The sequence below is a fragment of the Dermacentor albipictus genome, chromosome 7, assembly GCF_038994185.2.
Source record: "Dermacentor albipictus isolate Rhodes 1998 colony chromosome 7, USDA_Dalb.pri_finalv2, whole genome shotgun sequence".
NCBI lineage: Eukaryota > Metazoa > Arthropoda > Arachnida > Ixodida > Ixodidae > Dermacentor > Dermacentor albipictus.
The window spans coordinates 57133261-57149521 of record NC_091827.1 but is presented as its reverse complement, the minus strand read 5'-3'; positions in this window follow the sequence as shown (position 1 = coordinate 57149521).

Genomic DNA, 16261 nt, shown 5'->3' with positions numbered 1-16261 from the left:
GTTACGTGTCCTCGAACGACAGCACTCGTCGTCGTCGTAACGCAGCGGACCGACGGACAGACCGGATGGGCAAGGCGAACTCAAGCGGCAGCACTTAACTGCTGTCGGAGTAAGACGAAAAAGAAAACCGCGATGTGGTCCCACCGCAGAAACATCTGCTTTGGCAAGGGGATGGCGCAGAACACGTTCAAATGTGGCATCTGCATTTTGAGATTCCACGTCGATATAGAAACGAAGCAAATGCCTTGTGGCAGCATTCATAGCTGCATGCCGAGAAGCCATCTCAGATAGACCCGCCAAAGCAACGGGAAAAAAAAAACAATGTGCTCAAAGGCTGCCGGCGAGAATGCAAGGAGGGCGTAGAGTAGATGAGCGACTCCGCGCACACATTTCTTCACGCTATGCTTCCAGCTCGGTGACGAAACTGGTATTATGTCGTGCTTCACCAACTTATCGCTGAAGGTCGAGCGATTCTCCTTGGTTAGGCACCCCTGAGAGCTTCGTTAACACTTGATGAAGGCCGAGAAGATCGCGGACAACGCCTCGCCGTGCTCTCTTCGTTTACATATTACTCGTGCACGTGGCAGAATTTCTATGTGTTGATCCGTGCGGCGCGTTTCGCGTGAGACGAACTGTCTCGTGCGCTTACTGCGTGCCATTAACTCTCCACCCCAACTCGTGTACGATGCTTTCTTTTTTTTCCTCAATTACGTGCTCTCGCCATAGGCGTGCTCGTCTATTAAGCTGATTTTGTCCTTCGCGGGTCGCGCCGCAGGCATCTCGAGGCAATATTGCGATAAATGCCCTTGACGTTATTTTATGCCAGACTCACAATTAAAATCCCAGCTCTAATAGATGGGGGCACATCCTGTCTCGGTGTCTGTGCAGCCGCGATCATAAAACCACAGCTTTCATGTCATGCGTTCTGCTTCTCTGTTGATCTTCTTTTTTCTCTCATAACTTTTTTTTTTTGCTGTTAGGCTAAGGCAAGGCACCTCATTGGAATGCTAGTACGCGTTACCTTTTACAAGCTGGCTATATTAATAGAAACAGCAGACAGATACTTACAACATAGCTCTGTGTAACGTTGCCTGCCGAGACGATCTATCTAAAGCGTATCGTCCCTAATATAGTAACCTATCTAACCGACTTATGCATATGGTTGTAATTATTGCAGTATTTTACGTACGTAAGCTTCTGCTACTTCTGCTGCTTGTTTTCTTTACAATTTTCATTTCTTGTAGACGCGTACATATCAGATGCTTATCCTACTCCTCTGTCAGCATCGCTAATTTAGAAACCGCGGTGACAATTAGACCAGGCGTTTTATGTTATTCTTATTATCGAAATACGCGATGATGATAACACCAAATAAAATACGAATCGGAAGCTGGTGACAGAAAATTAACTTTTCGAAGAAACTTTTCATTAGCTTTCAATTACGCTGAAGACCTTTCGAATGGTTTTGTACTTGCTGGCGTTTAGCAACTCAGATATCTTGCGCCAATTTGTAGGAGGATAAAAATTTTTGTTTAGATGCTATTTTAAACCATGTGGTTTGCCCAATTCCCTCTTATGCAAAGTGAATCAAGGCAAATTGCATGGTTTTCAATTTTCACAGAGCTCTGAGCAAAAGTGGACCTTAATATCGCACAAAAAAATTGGCGGCGCATCCATTCTTCGTACTTGACTGGCAACGTTAATGCGATTAGCAACTTATCTTATGGTTGTGGAATTGGTAATGTTATGTGTTATATGTTATAATGGCTATTATGGTGACAGAAACACATTCCCTGTGACATGTGCGCCTGTGCCCCGGGCATTCAGGGCACGTGAAAAGCCGACATCCACCACCTGCTGTGGGTTTGCCCTGCACTGAAACCGACGAGGCTCCGGCACCTCACAGCAGCGGGACTCTCGCCGCATAATCTGAGCCATTACACTGCTTGGACGCAGGGACCGCATTATCGATTCCTCTTGGACTTCATTAAGTCAGCAAATCTTTTTTCATTCATTTAATCATCCTTATTCAGCCCCGTTCCATACCCTTGTATGCCCTGAGGCACTTATCCTCGCATTAAAAAAAATCGGGGCACGTTAACGGTCCCCTGGTGGTCAGCATTATTTCGAAGTCTATCCCCGACTACGGCGTCCCTCATAATCAACATCGTGAGTTTTGGCACGCAGAATCCCATAATTCAATTTAATTCTTTGCAAGCTGCTTGGCATTCTGTCCGTCTTGGCGGCACCTTCCAATCCATTAGTCTGGCGAAGAACGTTGCGCAAGCCTCAACATAAACGCCGACCAACTAGCTCATTCTTTCATATTAATATATGCGTGTGTCCGACTCACAGCAATGGGCAGTTATAGCCCGCTCGGGTCTTTTCTTCGCGCGTTCCGTAATTACAAAAAGACAGCGTTGATTTCGCCGTTTTGTTTCGACATCGATTATGCGGACACTCGGCGAGGCACATTCTCGTAATGAGCGCCGCCGCCGTCCTCCTGTCGCGGTATCAGCGGTGCGTGCGCAGCATGCGCGTGGACAGTTAGATGCCTTCGGAGACGCGCGGTACACTTGGCTGCAAAAACTACACAGTCACAAGGACGCAGCATCGTCAAGCCCCGCTTAATGGACTCTGTCGCTAAGGGAGTGTGGCATTCCTTAAATTGCGCTGCAGGCTTGAGCATTGTGCGCAGGCGCACTGGAATTTCCGCCGACCGGTTCTGCAGAATTAGACAGGATTCAGCCCCGCGATCTGAGCGAAGCCAGCACTACTGATAAATGAACAGCATTGTAAAACTTCTGCTAAAGCGATTTAATGCAACGATAGTGTAGTTTTCATCAGGCGCTGCAAACATCGGAATGTGCAGACACAGCATGGCGAATTTAGGTAGCGGAACTCGTGAGTAATGTTATAAAATGATAAAGTTGAACGTGTTTTGGGTGGCTGGCTGCACTTTTGAATTGGGTAAATCTGTTTTGTCGGCAAAAATATGATATTGTCGACTAGGCAGAAGCTTAGCCTAGTCGGCTGTCTTGTTTTTTGTTTTGTTTGTTCATTTGTTTGTGTTGTTTCTCTGCAGGCGCCATACAACGTACATTAGCTGCTTCCCGTAGTTTCTTCACGCGTCTTCCCCTGGTCAGCAAAACGTACGAAGGATGGTAGCCAAACAAGTGCTTACGAAACTAGGTATCTACAAAACTCATCCTTTAGGTCTCCGCCAGTATTTCGCTGTGTCTGCAGCCGTTTGCACCTAACTTAACTAGAGTAATCAGATGTTTAGAAGAAAGCTTGCGGCGTCATTGCCTTGTTGGAAAATGATCAGATACTTCAAGTCTAGAGAACAATATCGCCGAATCACTTATATTTCCTCCGCATGCATGCCATCCCTTTAGGAGCGATCAGCTTTGCTAGCTGACAGAAAGCAGAGGAGCAGAAGCACGAAATAATGAGAGAACCTGCTGTACCGCTTCGTTCACGTGTGTTAGTTTTACACCAGGTGGACAACGTGCGCAGCCTTTTTTGTCGACGGCTCTAACTCCTATGGTTTGGTGTGGCACTGACGAACCAGTATTCCTTCCGTCTTGGAACGGCCGACGCACCAATGTGCGACACCTCTGTTTCTGAAGGAGCCATCAAACACATACCTGTTGTGCACTTGCCCTCAATACGATTACAACGAATGTCTTCACAGACAGCACTAAGCCTACTGGGTTCCAACAGAACATTTTCTGAAGCAAAGATTCTTTGACCCTGAACACATCCGTCGGTGGCGACAAAGCTATTCGTGCGTTTTTGTCTTTATTTGAGGAACACCGGCCTCAATGACCGATTGTAGTATCTGCTGTGCGTCCTGCTGTGGAAGCGCAGTGCCCTTCGATCTTCATGCACCTCTTCTTCCTATTTGTTTTTTTTTTCCTTACCCCGGGTGTAGGTTAGCAAACCCGACGCTCGTGTGGTTGACCTCCCTGCCTTACCTCACTTTGCTTTCTCTCTCTCTCGTTCTTCACGTGAGTCCAGCAAGTGGCTTGTTTTTGGTGCTCGAATTCACCGGTATATTAAAAATTAAACACATGGTACAGTGCGAGTCAGCGAGTTCTTGTTTTTTTTTGTATTGCACAATAAATCAGGGTATAGTACCTGCATCAATACTTAGCCGATAAATAAAGCACGCACACCTGGTAATGTACGACAGCATGGTATTCAGTGCTATTGTAGCTACCCTGCGTCACTTCGCCGTGCCTCGCCATGGGGGCCTCGCCATTGCCCCTTGCTCCGGAAATCCAATAACGTTTTCTTGGGCGCGTTGGCGTTCGCTGAACGACATGGTATTGTAGTGCAAAAGAACAGAAAAGAAATATTCTAAGTGGTAGACAGAAGAAATAGAAAGACAGCGCAAATGAAGAAAACTTGTTACCCTCTGTAGTTGTATCACCGTCCTTGTTTCTCTTCTGTCTTTCTCTGCTTTCTTTTGCGCTGAAATACCATGTCGTTCCGGAAATCCAGCTTACCTCGCCTTGTCTTCCCGTGGGGTTTCATTGCCCTCTGCTTTTCTTGGAACCAAGGTGGCTGCCCGACTGGGGGCACCACCACAGCCACTCGGCAAACCTGCATTTCCTTTTGAATAAAGCCAGTCGATTCTCTGTTCTTAATCTGTCAAAACGTGCATTCTTTGCTTTCGCCAACAGTACCATTATCTAGCGTAACATTTCAGTTGTTGCGAGTACACAGTATACGTTGGAGCTCTTCGAAATCGCCAAAGTATATCCAAGTTAGTGCATATGCAATTAAAGTAGATAAATGGAAGCCAGGAAATTAACCAGGACGGAACCCCTTTGGCTACCCTGCACTGTGGTAAAAGGAAAGGAGCGGAAGCTATATGATAAGGAAGCAAAGTAAAAAGTTGAAGCCCATGGCAGCCGTCGACGTTATTAAAATTATCAGCGATGTGTCACAGACAGAACAGTATCTCAGGCTTGCTGCCTTTAGAAATTGCAGAAACTCTTTTGTGACTTTCTGCAGGTCTGAATTGCGATACCATGGTCCCGAGATCTCGTGGAATAAGAAAGGTCTTCTTTCTAGTTCGTTTACACCGGTGCGCAGAGCAAGCTTTTCATTTGGCGACAGGCAGAAACTGCTGCATGACGCACCTCCTTCTGCCCGGCCGCAACCTTTTATCGAACTGGCTCAAACTCCCGCAGAAGCCAGCATTACAACCTGTCTTGAATGAAAAGAGCAAGGCGCAATAGACCAGGACAGTAGAACACAAACGACAACCCTTCATTCACCGCAAATGAAAAAATTAGAGGTGTCTTAAAAATATGGCTCAATACTGTACGCTATATTTTAGTGTTGTCCCTTTTACTTCATCAGACCAAAAGCTTTTGAAGCGAATAGCTTTCTTCATTCTTTCGCCAACGCAGGTTGTGGCCGGCAGGCGCACTTTAGCCACCCATGAGAAGGCACGCGCTTTCGCACATCCCAGTATCAGCGTGCGCTTTCGCCGCTGAACGGCTTCTGGGGCTGTCGCACGAGAACGTTGTGATGTCTGAAGGTTTGGATGAACTTGTCGGTGGTTGCCCTGTGTAGCGATCCTCCACCGTCCGGGCTGACGGTTGCGGAGCACGTTGGCAGCGCGGATTTTTTGTCGAAATGCGCCACGTCGTCTTGCCAGCTCGTGACCAGCACCCGTAGGGCATGTGATCTGCACAATTCTAGAGCCGATGGTTTGAGGAGTCTCTGGCCACCGGGTGGAATAAGCGAGCGGAGATGAAAGCGCAGGTGTGCTCAGCAGTTGTCGTGTCTTCATCGTGATGCATCCGTCCTTCCGTTGTCGTCAGGTTGCTTCCGTCGCAATGGAGACGCCGTCATCAGAATCACCATCGTTCCATCGTCGTTGCACAGTCATCGTTGTGCCACCGCCAATATCGTTATGCCGGTCTACAGGGCCAGTTCACGATAGTTGGTGCCGCCATCATCAAACGACGTCGGCAGTGTGTACTTCGGAAGTATTTCCAAGTCCGTTTGTGAGCCCATGTTCATTTGTACAGATCGCGTACTTTCGCTTCCCTTGGCACCATATTCGATGCGTTCTGCCATTTTCGTTTCTCCTTCCAAAAGAAAGACAGCGAAAGGGGTCAGAGGGGGCTAGTTGGTGGGGTAGTATGATTGTTATGACAGTGTGTTAACGCAAGGACGTTCCCGCCCTCAGTCAAAGCCGCAACGGTATTTCGTCCTTGTGCAGCGATAAATCACTACATTCATTGTTGCCACTGCGTTTACAGCCTCTCGTCTTTGATCAAGCACGATACAACGGACAGCACTAGGCTTGGGGTTATTTTTTTTTTTTCAATCTCATTGCTCGGTAGTTACTGAAAGCGACGGTAACCACTCTTGGCTCCCCGCACAAAACCTTAGATATCGACGAAGGCACGCTGCCAAATGCGTCGTGACGCCCTGTCATGGTCGATTCGCTTTCGTGTGTCCTTTTCATGTCATCTCGTTTATCTCGGCATTAGGTTAACATGTGGCAACTAAAAAAAAAATAAAATTGGCACTTTTGCACGAAGGGCGACGCACTGACGGTGTTTGCAAGGTTCAGCGCTGCGTTAACTCCTCTACGAGGGTCCAACTAACGCGGACGAGAAAAAAAAATTCTGGCACCCTCCAAAGCTTCAACACGCCATGTAGGTCCAGTAATTACATCGCACAGGTACCGATATGAATTGGCTGCAATGAGCCGCACCAGCACAATTGCAGAGTGGTGTACCAAGGAATTCTCGAGCAGGGGGGGGGGGCGCAAGAATAGATCGAACTCTCTCTCTCTCTATCTCTATATATATATATATATATATATATATTCTAAAGGTGTTTATTTGGCAGAGCTCGGGAGCAGCGCAACGTCGACGGGCAGGGCAGTCAGAGCTTCCAAGCACGAGAGCCGTTGCTGAGCAGGAGCGCTCGACCCACTAGCGTTTAGAGCCAGTAGCGCTGAACCCACTAGCGTCTCTTCTACAAACTCTTCGCTACAACCACCCCCCGGGAGCGAGAAGGGAGCCGTCCGGCGACCTAACAGCTCGTCACGAGGAGCGGGTCGTAGTAAGGCTTTAAACGGTCGACATGGACAATGTCTCGTCCCCGGCGGCGCATGTCTTCAGATGGCTCAACTGGTTCAATGACATAGTTTACAGGAGATGCGCGTTCGAGAACACGATAAGGGCCTTCATACTTAGGGACCAGTTTTGATGAGAGGCCAGGGGCAGTTAAAGGGACTGAGAGCCACACGAGCGCTCCCGGATCGAAGGTGATCGTGGCAGTGGCGTCACCGCGAGTGCTCCTCTGGCGCTCTTGAACATCGGAAGTAAAGGCCCGTGCGAGGTCACGGCACTCTTCTGCATATCGGACCGTGTCAGAAATAGGGACGTACTCGGATGCATCCGGCCGGTACGGAAGAATGGTGTCGATGGTGTGCGAAGGGTGTCGACCATACAGCAAGAAATAGGGTGAAAATCCAGTGGTGCTCTGCGTAGCGGTATTATAGGCGTAGGTGACGAATGGCAGAATGGCGTCCCAGTTCGTGTGGTCGGAGGCAACGTACATTGAAAGCATGTCGCCGAGCGTACGGTTGAAGCGTTCTGTGAGGCCATTCGTTTGAGGGTGGCACGCCGTAGTCGTAGGATGAACAACGTGGCACTCTTTGAGAATCGCTTGAACTACTTCCGACAGGAAGACGCGTCCGCGATCGCTGAGCAATTCTTGAGGTGGACCATGCCGCAGAATGAATCGGCGAAGCAGGAATGATGCAACATCGCGCGCTGTAGCTGCTGGGAGAGCGGCGGTTTCAGCGTATCGTGTAAGGTGATCTACGGCTACAATGGCCCAGCGGTTACCAGCCGACGTCAGGGGAAGTGGGCCATACAAATCGATGCCAACGCGCCCGAACGGTTGGGTAGGGCAGGGTAGAGGCTGCAGGCCAGCTGGCGAGAGGTGGGGTGAAGATTTTCGGCGCTGGCAGTCGGGGCATGAACGAACAAACTTTTGAATGCAGTTGTACATTCCTCGCCAGTAGTAGCGTCGTCGGAGGCGCTGGTAGGTTTTGAAAAGTCCCGAATGCGCACCCTGTGGATCAGAGTGGAACGATGCGCAGATTTCAGAACGCAGGCTTCGAGGTACAACTAATAACCACTGGCGGCCGTCAGAGGTGTAATTGCGTTGATGAAGCAGGTCGTCGCGAATGGCGAAATGGCGAGCTTGACGGCGCAATGCACGAGTGGTTGGCTGCGATGACGGATCAGCAAGGCAGTCTATGATGGAGGCAATCCAGGGGTCCTTGCGCTGCTCAGAAGCGATGGTCCCAATGTCGACGGAAGAAACGTCAAGCTGGGATATTGCGCAACAGGCATTGTCGTCTGGCAAGGGAGAACGTGAGAGGGCGTCAGCATCAGCATGCTGGCGTCCGTTGCGGTACAGTACGCGGATATCGTAATCCTGTAAGCGAAGCGCCCAGCAGGCGAGACGGCCAGAGGGATCCTTCAATGACGACAGCCAGCATAGTGCATGGTGGTCCGTGACGACATCAAATTGGCGACCATACAAATAGGGCCGGAACTTGGTAAGCGCCCATGTGATCGCCAGGCATTCTTTTTCCGTGACGGTGTAATTGGTCTCGGCTTTAGTAAGCATACGGCTTGCGTATGCCACAACATATTCAGGAAACCCTTCTTTGCGCTGTGCTAAGACAGCGCCGAGGCCAACACCGCTGGCATCTGTGTGTACCTCAATAGGTGCCGTTGGATCGTAGTGGCGCAAAATGGGAGGAGACGTCAGCAAACGACGGAGCTTAGTGAACGCCTCGTCGCACTCGGACGACCACGAATGGAGAGGTCCGTTGCTGCCAAGGAGCTTCGTCAGGGGTGATATGATGGCGGCGAAATTGCGAATGAAGCGCCGGAAGTAGGAACACAAACCTACAAAACTGCGCAATTCTTTGACGGACGTCGGTTTAGGAAATTCAGCTACGGCACGAAGTTTGGCTGGATCGGGGAGGATTCCATCCTTCGAGAAGACATAGCCTAGTATCATAAGCTGCCGCGCTGCAAATCGGCACTTCTTTAGGTTCAGTTGAAGGCCAGCGTTCGCTAAGCAAGTCAAAACATGCCGTAGGCGTTGAAGGTGCGTGGTGAAGTCAGAGGCAAAAACAACAACGTCGTCGAGATAACACAAGCACGTGTGCCACTTCAAACCGCGGAGGACTGTGTCCATCATGCGTTCAAAAGTTGCTGGCGCATTACAAAGTCCAAACGGCATGACGTTAAATTCGTATAAGCCGTCGGGTGTGACAAAGGCTGTCTTCGGCCTATCGACGTCAGCCATGGGTACTTGCCAATAGCCAGAGCGTAAATCTAGAGATGAAAAGAATTCTGCTCCTTGTAGGCTATCGATGGCGTCATCAATTCGCGGCAGCGGGTATACATCTTTGCGAGTGATCTTGTTCAGGCGGCGATAGTCTACACAGAACCGTATCGAGCCGTCTTTTTTCGTATCAAGGACGACAGGGGATGCCCATGGACTGTTCGAGGGTCGGATCACTTCGCGGCGAAGCATATCGTCCACTTGCTCATTAATCACAGGACGTTCCGTCGCAGAGACGCGATATGGTCGTTGCCGCAATGGTGGTTGGGAGCCAGTGTCAATATGGTGCGTGACAGCAGACGCCCGGCCCAAGGAAGGTTGCTCGACATCAGAAGAAGAACGAAATTCTTCTAAGATGCGCAGAAGCTCCGAACGCTGAGGTGGGGTGAGGCCATCGGCAATAGATGAATCGAACACACCTGTGGGCAAAGGGTCGGACGTCGACAGAGAACCGAGCGTGTTGTAACTGGCGCAGGACGTGTCTTCGGGAACATCCGTAATTTGTACGGCGTCGAGCACTTCTACGTGGCCAAGACATTCGCCTTGAAGCAGCATCACAGGGTATGAGAAGGGGTTACATACAAAAATAGCTGTGGAGCCCTGTTTGACGTTCACAGTCGCAAAAGGCAGCAGCAGACGTTTTCGAGTGTAAAAGCGGCCCGACGGAGAAAGTAGTGCGATGGCGTCAGAGAGGCTGCTGCACTGCATTGACACAATCACTGACCAGTTGGCAGGAACGTTTGTGTCGTGCCTGACGAGTAGTTTGTTCGCAAAAGGAGCATTATCGGCAAGCGTCATATCTGCTATCGGCGACAGTTCTAGTTCGGCCCGTGCGCAATGAATGACGGCATCGTGGCGGGCGAGAAAGTCCCACCCCAGGATAACTTCGTGGGAGCACGTGGAAATCACAATAAATTCGACGGCGTATACAACGTCCTCGATGAGAACACGAGCGGTGCACGCCGCAATCGGGTGAATACGCTGTGCGCCTGCTGTGCGGAGGGCGAATCCACCAATGGGCGTCGTAACCTTTCGAAGGAAGCGACAAAGCTTTGCGTCCATAACTGATACAGCGGCTCCGGTATCCACGAGGGCAGATGTGCGCACACCGTCAACTAACACGTCTATCACATTGGTCGGGCTACGTTGAGGACTTCCGCGTTTCGACGGCGTCGCAGCCCTTGCCTCATGGACTGCGACGATTAGTTTTCCTCATCCCGAGCTTCGGGACGAGGCCGCATCGGTGATGGGGAGCGTCGGCGTGGAGAAGTTGAGCGGCGGATGTTAGCGGACCGGCGGAATGGTGGTGACGCAGCCCGAGGTTCGTCATCGTAATAAGGGCGCGGAGAACTCGCCATAGAACTTGGCCCATATGGTGTAGCGCTAGGCGACTGCACGCGACTACAGTAGCGCGTGACGTGGCCTGCATAGCCGCACGCAAAACATATTGGTCGATTGTCCGCTGTACGCCACCGAGTCGTTGCGGCAGGTCCCATCCATGTGGAAGGACGCGTTGGACGTGGCGCCTGGTGAAGTGATTGCATAGCCGGCTGTTGTCGGGGCATAGCGAGGACTTCGGCGTACGTGAGAGGTCCCCGTTGAGGGAGTTGTTGAGGCTGGGTGACGACTTCCGCATAGCTGAGTGGCACAGCCGTCGGCATCTGTTGGGGCCTGGCCATGACTTCGGCGTAGCTGTGAGGCGCAGCCGCAGGAACACGCTGGTGGTGCTCAGGCAAAACCTCGTGCAGCTCTTGCGCTATGACGCGGCGAAGCGGAGGCGCAAAACTTGGCGTAGGCGCGTGTACCGAATGTGGCTGTGCAAAATCCATCAACGAGAGTTGCCGGGCAACTTCCTCGCGGACGAACGCCTTCATTTCTGCGAGCAACGCTGCCTGGTTGGACATGGCAGACAAACCAGGGAGGCGTTCGTCACGCGGTAGAGATCGACGGGTCAGTGACCGCTGCCTGCGGAGTTCTTCATAGCTCTGGCACAGTGTGACAATTTCAGCCACAGAGCGTGGACTTTTGGCCAGCAACATGTTAAAGGCGTCGTCTTCTATGCCCTTCAGTATGTTTCGGATGCGATCAGACTCCGGCATGGTCGAATCGACTTTCCTGCATAGATCCAGGACATCTTCGATATACCTGGTGAACGTTTCGCCTGGCTGTTGAGCTCGTTCTCGCAAACGTTGCTCGGCACGCAGCTTGCGAACAGCAGGGCGCCCAAACACATCGGCGAGGGAAGTCTTAAATTCCGACCATGTCTGGAACTCTGCTTGGTGGTTGTTATACCACAGGCTGGCCACTCCAGCGAGGTAGAACAGAACATGGCTCAATTTGGCTGCTTCATCCCACTTGTTATGGTCGCCTACTCTGTCGTACGCCGTGAGCCATTCGTCCACGTCAGTGTCATCCGTTCCAGTGTAGATAGGAGGGTCGCGATGACGAGGCACCCCGGGACACGCAGTGGGTGCAGGAGGAGGCGTTTGCTGGGAGGCGTCTTGGGGCATGGTAGATGGTATGGTACGGGACCGGAGTTCCAGGATGATCGTCTGAGGTTACCCCGCACACTCCACCAATTCTAAAGGTGTTTATTTGGCAGAGCTCGGGAGTAGTGCAACGTCGACGGGCAGGGCAGTGAGAGCTTCCAAGCACGAGAGCCGTTGCTGAGCAGGAGCGCTCGACCCACTAGCGTTTAGAGCCAGTAGCGCTGAACCCACTAGCGTCTCTTCTACAAACTCTTCGCTACAATATATATATATATATATATATATATATATATATATATATATATATATATATATATATATATATATATATATCAGAACCTGACATTAAATATGCAGAAACGAGACGACAAACTATTTGGAAGTAAGACCTGCTTACTTAACCTATTCGACTGGTGGACCAGCCTTCGTCAGAGTACAGTAACGCATGACCAATTAATACACCGCTTTAAAAACACCGTATCAAGAGCAGAGGACGTACTATATGCGCTGACTAGAACTTGCACTTCACAGCGCATCATAAATCATTATAAACGACACGCATATCAGAATACAGAACAAAATTAAAAGCAGATGTGTTCAGGATAAATACATACAAACATGACTCTCAGGTAAGTGCCAGCGAATAGTGATTCTGCGTAGTGAAAACGAACTGACGTACATATACACATACAGAGCTGGGATGTCAGCCTATGGCACCTCTAAGTGCAACCCAGAATTATTTAAAAATGGAGGTGTTAAGCGTGCAACTTCAATCCACATGCGTCAAAAGGCCACATGTGAAAAAAGATGATAAATAAAAAGAAAAAATAAAGATGCCGTGAAATCCTATATGTATTACACTTGATGGTGAGTGTATAACTGTGCTCAATCTATAGTTAGATAGGCTAGCTTTTTTTGCTTTCATTTATTGCAGATGACACAGTGTTAAATTTATGACTAGGGGAAGATTCGTGAAGTTCGCGGTCATGGATGGTGCGGAATCCAGATTCGAGTATCGTTACTTTGGGTTAGATAAATGAGTGGCTCGGCGCGTTAACATCTTTCGAGAGTGGTAAGTTTGGTTGGGATTTGGCATACAATCTGTGAGTGTTAAAACAGATCCTGAAAAGCGTTCCAGTCTGGCCAATGGGGCAAGTACCGCACTTAAGCAAGTACACTACGTTACATGAATCACAGTTGAAACTGCCTTTAATTGTGAACTTCAATTGGTTGACTGCGTTGGTGGCAGTTATTGTAGGTGTTATATGAGGGCAGACTTTGCAACGTGGTTTATTGCAGCGGCTGCAACCGGTCGGGTCAGAAGTGTCGATTTTGGAGGACGCTAGTATATCACCTATGTTTTTTCGAGGGCCAAAACAACCACGCAAATTCACCAAACTTTTTTTTCTGCGAGCCGGGCGAGTTCCAACTCGCCTGCTCGCAGCGAGTGAGTGAGTAAGTGAAACAGCTTTATTCGGTCCACAATAGACGCGAGTAAACTCAGCGTCACCTGGCTAGACCCACTCCGGGACCATCAGGTGAAACCTGACGGCCCTCTCGTGGGCCCTCTGGACTGCCAGGATTTGAGAAGTCTGGTCCTGGGCGCTAGTTAGCTTCATCATTTCCTCTTGGGTGAAAGGGGGAGTGGCAGAGGCGCAGCCCCACAGGACATGTTCGAAGTCCGCATAACCACCACACAGGCGGCAGTCCGGGCTTGTGAGGAGTCTTCTTGATAGATAATTATGCTTGCAGATCTCGTTGTACGAGCAGAAAGGCTCAGGTCGCCCAAGAGAGGAAGTGTTACCCGGCGCACCGTCAGACAAACCTCGTGCAGCCGAGTGCGCCTCTTCGTTGGGGTAAAGAGCAGCACCCTCAATGGTTCCAAGGTGTGCAGGGAGCCAGGCCAATGTGTGATGTTTGAGGTCTTTAGCATTTTGAATGATACGTATGGCCTGGCGAGCCACCATTCCTATGTGAAAGGCCCTGATAGCGGCCTTGGAGTCTGAATAAATCGTGTAATGTACACCGTCCGTCGATGCAAGAGCAATTGCAACCTGCTCTGCAACGCTGGAACTAGAAGTGCGGATAGGAGTACAACTAAGGACTTTGGAATGGCAGTCGATGACCACTCAGGAGAAGGCTTCTTCTTGAGCGTAGGAAGCAGCGTCTACGAAGCATGTTCGGTCCTTGTTCAAGCGGGCACTGGCGAGCACAGCTTTGCCCCTGGCTCGTCTTCGTCCTTCGTTGTAGGTCGGATGCATATTGCGCGGAATCTGGTGTATGGAAATCTTGAATCTTACGTCGTTGGACCGACGTAACCCCACGGTCGTCGTGAGACCAACGACGGGGGGTTACGCTCCAGCATGCCAAGTATGGCTTGGCCCGCTGGGATGCCAGAGACTCTGACAAACTGAGAAAACTCTTGGGCTTCAACAATTTATTCGAACGTGTTGCGCATTCCCAACCTGAGAAGGTCTGCTGTGTGACCCACCTCGCAGGAAATAAATTTTGGTGAATGAGAAGTATAGCCGCTAGCGGCCATATCACACGTTTTGAAACTTGATTAAGGAATTTTTAACGAAAGCTGTGCTTCATTCAACTCACTTCGCACAGAGACTTTCATAGTATTTTATTCATTTTTACTAAATTTGGCCTTGGTGGCATTTGTAGTTCTGTCAGGGCAACGGGTTAAATTCTGCCCCCTTCGGTAAACACACTCATAACTCTAGAGCACTTACATGTGTAATTTAATACCACAGCCTCCATTAACCACCAACTTTGAACTTTGTCTAAACATCGCCCATCGCCTCATCCTTACTGTCACCAAAGATGAAGAAACTGATTTGATTAGTTCACTGAGGAAACCAGGGGAGCCAAATATACGTATTATGCATACAAAGAAACAAGAAAAACAGGGTTCAATAATTACTCGTAACGCTCCTATAAGTAAACCAGAAAGATTAAAAACTTCGGGGCACATTCCACTTTAACTGCGCCCATTCATTCTTAGTAGAAAGTTTGTGAAATGCAGGGTTCTCTCGAAATTTCCAAAACTTAACTGATAACAGCAGCTTGGCACTTTCGAACGCTTGCATGCCTAAATTTTCTTGTTTTAATTTACTAAACTTTTTTTCTGCAAAATCTAGATTTATTCAACACGGTTTTACCATCGCACACAAATTTGAGTTCGCGTTCGTCCATATGTTAGCAAAATTTGACCTTGGTTGTAATTGTAATTATGCCAGGGCAGCGGTACAGGCTTCGAGTCGCTCGGTAAACACACCAATAACGCTCCGGACCACCTACGTAATCCATTATACGTAATCCATTATAACCCGTTAAGTAATCCATCATAAAATGGCGCATTTCACCCAACTTTTTTGGAACGTTGCCTACACAATACACTACACTACACTACATTACATTACATATCGTGCTTCTAATTCTCCCCAAATATGAACAAGGTGCCTTGTTTAGTTCGCCGAAGATACCGGAGAAACAAACTGAGAGCCACGTATGACGAAGTGAGAAAAAATGGAAGCAAGGGTTCAGTAATTATTTACAACATTATATTCCAAAATAGTACGTGAAAGTGTCGCAACGACTTACATAAAAAGCATGCCTATTTTCTGTCTTAGAAGTCTAGGAAACGCTTGGAGCAACAGCAATGTGACACCGTGGAACTCTAGATTAAGCAACTTTGTACAAAGGCTGCAAGAAACCCACATATATTAAACATTTATCGCTCGTCACACAGAGTGCGATCCGTATTTCAACGAAATATAAATATAATGAATCACATAGCTTACCGAAGAAACTAGGAAAAGCAACTACACGCCATATACCTGTATAACGCACATATTCGGGGAGAAAGTATGTATTTAGTAAATGTTTTCAAAGCATATAAGCAACCTGCACAGTCCAAACTTTCTGTGTATCTGATCCGAAAAGTGACACCCTTCTTTCAAAATGTGAAATCTCTACTTATATTTTGCTTCTGCCCGCGAACATGGGCTGTGTAACATTCATGTCGAGACAACCTCAAATGAATATGCACAGACAACGTCAGAAGTGACACATGCCAATAGAAAAAAGCAAGGCAGTGTCGTAGTGGTATCGTAATGGCTCTCCATGTTCCGCAGTGTCGTTTTCTTCTGAACGCATGAGACACAAAACAACAAGACGACACAAAAAAGCAGGAGGTCCACACAGCTCAACTGCTGCCAGAATTATTGGTCACCAACTCGCCCAACTGTCGACGTTCCTGAAGATCGTTTTCACCAACCTATCAAAGTGGTGATTACACAACGAAATTCACGTAAGAAGTAATGTTGATGTAAAATGCAGGTTTCTAATTT